The following is a 5857-nucleotide window of genomic DNA, read 5'->3' as shown; positions in this document are numbered from 1 at the left end:
TGTGTGCGCTGATATGAAACTTCCTGGCAGATTAAAACTGTGTGCCCGACCGAGACTCGAACTCGGGACCTTTGCCTTTCGCGGGCAAGTGCTCTACGAACTGAGCTACCGAAGCACGACTCACGCCCGGTACTCACAGCTTTACTTCTGCCAGTACCTCGTCTCCTACCTTCCAAACTTTACAGAAGCTCTCCTGCGAACCTTGCAGAACTAGCACTCCTGAAAGAAAGGATATTGCGGAGACATGGCTTAGCCACAGCCTGGGGGATGTTTCCAGAATGAGATTTTCACTCTGCAGCGGAGTGTGCGCTGATATGAAACTTCCTGGCAGATTAAAACTGTGTGCCCGACCGAGACTCGAACTCGGGACCTTTGCCTTTCGCGGGCAAGTGCTCTACGAACTGAGCTACCGAAGCACGACTCACGCCCGGTACTCACAGCTTTACTTCTGCCAGTACCTCGTCTCCTACCTTCCAAAGTTTACAGAAGCTCTCCTGCGAACCTTGCAGAACTAGCACTCCTGAAAGAAAGGATATTGCGGAGACATGGCTTAGCCACAGCCTGGGGGATGTTTCCAGAGTGAGATTTTCACTCTGCAGCGGAGTGTGCGCTGATATGAAACTTCCTGGCAGATTAAAACTGTGTGCCCGACCGAGACTCGAACTCGGGACCTTTGCCTTTCGCGGGCAAGTGCTCTACGAACTGAGCTACCGAAGCACGACTCACGCCCGGTACTCACAGCTTTACTTCTGCCAGTACCTCGTCTCCTACCTTCCAAAGTTTACAGAAGCTCTCCTGCGAACCTTGCAGAACTAGCACTCCTGAAAGAAAGGATATTGCGGAGACATGGCTTAGCCACAGCCTGGGGGATGTTTCCAGAATGAGATTTTCACTCTGCAGCGGAGTGTGCGCTGATATGAAACTTCCTGGCAGATTAAAACTGTGTGCCCGACCGAGACTCGAACTCGGGACCTTTGCCTTTCGCGGGCAAGTGCTCTACGAACTGAGCTACCGAAGCACGACTCACGCCCGGTACTCACAGCTTTACTTCTGCCAGTACCTCGTCTCCTACCTTCCAAACTTTACAGAAGCTCTCCTGCGAACCTTGCAGAACTAGCACTCCTGAAAGAAAGGATATTGCGGAGACATGGCTTAGCCACAGCCTGGGGGATGTTTCCAGAATGAGATTTTCACTCTGCAGCGGAGTGTGCGCTGATATGAAACTTCCTGGCAGATTAAAACTGTGTGCCCGACCGAGACTCGAACTCGGGACCTTTGCCTTTCACGGGCAAGTGCTCTACCAACTGAGCTACCGAAGCACGACTCACGCCCGGTACTCACAGCTTTACTTCTGCCAGTACCTCGTCTCCTACCTTCCAAACTTTACAGAAGCTCTCCTGCGAACCTTGCAGAACTAGCACTCCTGAAAGAAAGGATATTGCGGAGACATGGCTTAGCCACAGCCTGGGGAACGTTTCCAGAATGAGATTTTCACTCTGCAGCGGAGTGTGCGCTGATATGAAACTTCCTGGCAGATTAAAACTGTGTGCCCGACCGAGACTCGAACTCGGGACCTTTGCCTTTCGCGGGCAAGTGCTCTACGAACTGAGCTACCGAAGCACGACTCACGCCCGGTACTCACAGCTTTACTTCTGCCAGTACCTCGTCTCCTACCTTCCAAAGTTTACAGAAGCTCTCCTGCGAACCTTGCAGAACTAGCACTCCTGAAAGAAAGGATATTGCGGAGACATGGCTTAGCCACAGCCTGGGGGATGTTTCCAGAATGGGATTTTCACTCTGCAGCGGAGTGTTGGTTGCACATGTTGACGTACATACTTGATAATTTATACTGTTTCCATTTTAAGACTACGTTGGTCTTTGTCATTACCGTTCGTACGTTGATGACAGATAACGCCTGAAGCCTGAAGACGATTCTTTTTTTGGTCGAAACTGGTAGTATATTTTGAATAAACGACATATGGGTTACCAGAGACCATAGAGTGCAGTCAGCTAGGCGTACTAACAAGTAAACCTACCCAAAGGATACACTTCGAATTTGATCGGCTTTGAATATGTTGTATTGTAGAGCAAAATAAAAGACACATACTTTTTATACGAGCCCATACGGCCATTGAGGGGGTGTAACATCCCCTTAAAAAAATTGAGTTTATTGTTTCTGATCAAATACCTTTGATAGGTAATAGATAAAAAAAACTTCAAATAAAAGTTCTGTGGTTGTTAATGTACGTTACAACAGTGCACCAAGATTTGTCGAAAAAGTCATTTTTTTTTTAAATCCACTCGTCCTCACTATTTCGTTTTTCATTTCGACATTGTACTAGTAGCAAAACTTTTATCGTCAATAATACCAAATTCAGCCATTTATGATGAAGTGGTATTCCAAAGGCGCAAGTGCATGTGCTTCATGGGCAAAATGAAAGTGCATTTTGCATTTTGTTGAGCCAAACAATTCTGCAATTCCTCAGTACTGTGAAGATTTACATTAGTCTTTCAATAATAATTTACAAACAATTTCAGATATAACGTAATAAATCTGAAAAGGTAGCGACTAGAAAAGAACACCATATGTAAAAATAAAACATAAATCCAACATAATATATTTCATACTTCACAAAATTAAAAGAAAAAATATATATAGAACAATATACCTAGAATACATATTTATGTGGTTAAGAGTTGTTTAACAACACAGCATGACAACTGATATTGAAACCGACGCGTGTCAGGTGCGCGTACAGCGATATAGAGATATTTATAGCTTGTGTCTGACAAATGCTTCTTTGGAAGACCACTTCATCACATATGATTAAATTTGCTATTAACGATGCTATACATTTTGACATTGGACAAATGTCAAAATGAAAAACAAAATAGTGAGTTGGAGAAGATTTAGAAAAAATGGCTTTTTCGACAAATCTGTGTGCACCGTTGTAACTTGAATTGAAAACCATAGTACTTTTGATTGAATTTTTTATTTCTGTTACCATTTCAACGATATTCATTCAGAGATACTAAACTCAATTTTTTCAGGGCGGTGTTTCACGCCATTAATGGCAGCATGGCTACGAATGAAAAGTGTTTGTTATACTGGTCTACAACACATTCAAAGCCGATCAAAACCGAATTTTGAATTTTAAATTGAGTGGAATTACTTGTGAGACTGCTTTATCTTCCGACATCCACCCCATATCTGAAGGAAGCGCATTATCCTCCCCTCTATACTGGAATACAGCATCCCACACACAATGACGTGCTTTGATGTCTCAGGTAGCGTCTGTTTCAGTTCCAATGCATCAGGTTGGCAAATGTGAAAATTTATGGGAAGGTCTTATGGGACCAAACTGTTGATGTCATCGGTCCCTAAGCCTACACACTACTTACTTAAACTAACTTACGCTATGGACAACACACACACCCATGCCCGAGGGAGGACTCGAACCTTGTTATCGCATAGTGGCAAAGAAAAAAGTATTTACGAAAACACGTGAGATACAAACGACTGATGAACAATGAGAAAAGGGATAATAATATTTATATGTCAGTTTCCTCCCATTATGTCTGGATATGGTGGTCGATCTTTGCTACTGACACTTTATGATATTAATCTTTCACTACAGTATACAGAGCACGAATACCAGGTGACTAACTTTCATGGACGCTGAAGATAAATGACAGCACCGGCTTGGAAATTTGAACTACTGTTTTACATGGAAATTTATTATAATCGGGCAATAAATTATAGCCACGGAAATTGGGAAAAGTAGATGTAAAATATCAAATTCAACACAAGTTGATACAATTTAACCAAATTCTTTTCAGCACAACCGAATGGGAACGGAGGATTATAAACATATATTTTGTTATATCTCCGTAAGTTTTAAACCATGGGAACGGTGGGTTGAAATTAATATCTTTTGAGCTGAAATCACTGAATTTGTGTCATAATCAGCCAATTTTACCTTGAACTCAGTGCTTTTTGTGTCGGAATCAATGTATTTGGTAGCCACACATCAACATTTTGTTTAAAAAAAAACAACAGCAAAATCTTTTGTTGTACCCTGGTCCATAAAGTAATCATCACCTATGTGGCGCTGCTTCGGTATTGCAGGCAACTGATCCATCAGAACATCCACTTCCAAGTCAGTTAATTCAAATTTATATGCCATATCCACTCGACATTTAGGTGCTTCTTCGCCGAATTCTCCTATTGCTGTTCCACTGCCGTCCATATGTGGGATTACGGTATAATTTGTGCTGCCAACGTCAGTAACAAGATTACCCCCCCCTCTCAAGTTCTCCAGCGACAATCCCAAACCATAGCGGTCGTCACCTGGACTCTTCTTCCTCCCAAGTGATGGATGGATGTCAAGCACACTTACACCCCGTTTACATTGGCCTCGCAAAACGGGGTTTCCTAAACCGATTTCCCAATACCGCTTCTGGTTTGTCATTTAAACACTTCATAATCAATTCGAGAAATCCACTTCTGGGGTTTTCCAATTCCACAATCGATTTTCGCTTCCATGTAAATGCGACCGGTCTCGAAACGTGCTTGGACTGTCAGGTTTCGTCTTGCTTTTAAACGTTTTCGGATACATGGACTGAGTGGCTTTTTGTACAGTGAAGGATAACTAGAAATATTAGACTGAAGCTATTTTTCATCTAGTCTAATTAAAGAGAAATAGCGATCGTGCTGACTAAAACATAAACTGTATCAGCTGTTTTCCAGGCGCCATACTGAACTGGGCCAGCAAATTCGCTTGACACCTAAACACGACAGCGAAAACCGGTTTCCGAAATTAGTTTTTCGTCTTTCGGAAGATATGTCGCATGTAAGCGTAGTGTCAGAGAAACTGTGCATGCGTACGCTGCAAGTGGCTGCTCAAAAATTAAAGTATAATACAATTCGTCCATTGGAGTGGAGGGATAATAGATAATTGCATCAAAACTGCGATGTAATGACTGTGTGTGCAAGGAGACTATTCAGGACAGAAAACAGCGATGTGGCTACACATCTTGGTCTGTTGGACTTCATGAAAGACACTCTTAAACGTATAAAAACGTCAATGAATATCATAGTTAAAGAGATATACTACCTTTGTATCTCCCTGATGCTGCTACATACACTACTGGCCATTAAAATTTCTACACCAAGAAGAAATGCAGATGATAAACGGGTATTCATTGGACAGATATATTATACTAGAACTGACATGTGATTACATTTTCACGCCATTTGGGTGCATAGATTCTGAGAAATCAGTACCCAGAACAACCACCTCTGACCGTAATAACGGCCTTGATACGCCTGGGCATTGAGTCAAACAGAGCTTAGATGGCGTGTACAGGTACAGCTGCCCATGCAGCTTCAACATGACACCACAGTTCATCAAGAGTAGTGACTGGCGTATTGTGACGAGCCAGTTGCTCGGCCACCATTGACCAGACGTTTTCAGTTGGTGAGAGATCTGGAGAATGTGCTGGCCAGGGCAGCAGTCGAACATTTTCTGTGTGCAGAAAGGCCCGTACACGACCTGCAACATGCGGTCGTGCATTATCCTGCTGAAATGTAGGGTTTCGCAGGGATCGAATTAAGGGTAGAGCCACGGGTCGTAACACATCTGAAATATAAAGTGCCGTCAATGCGAACAATAGGTGACCGAGACGTGTAACCAATGGCAGCTCATACCATCACGCAGGTGATACGCCAGTATGGCGATTACGAATGCACGCTTCCAATGTGCGTTCACCGCGATGTCGCCAAACACGGATGCGACCATTATGATGCTGTAAACAGAACCTGGATTCATCCGAAAAAATGACGTTTTGTCGTTCG

The 5857-nt window shown here is 43.3% G+C and overlaps 1 non-coding gene across 1 annotated transcript; it reads right to left on the bottom strand.

Annotated features, from left to right (window-relative positions):
- Window positions 1-1245: 1245 nt before the first annotated feature.
- Window positions 1246-1320, bottom strand: Trnas-uga. Its single transcript has one exon. It is a non-coding gene; the product is annotated as a tRNA-Ser (tRNA).
- Between the last annotated feature and the right edge of the window lie 4537 nt (window positions 1321-5857).

This window comes from Schistocerca americana, chromosome X, assembly GCF_021461395.2.
Source record: "Schistocerca americana isolate TAMUIC-IGC-003095 chromosome X, iqSchAmer2.1, whole genome shotgun sequence".
NCBI lineage: Eukaryota > Metazoa > Arthropoda > Insecta > Orthoptera > Acrididae > Schistocerca > Schistocerca americana.
This window is presented reverse-complemented; position numbering and strand designations above follow the sequence as displayed.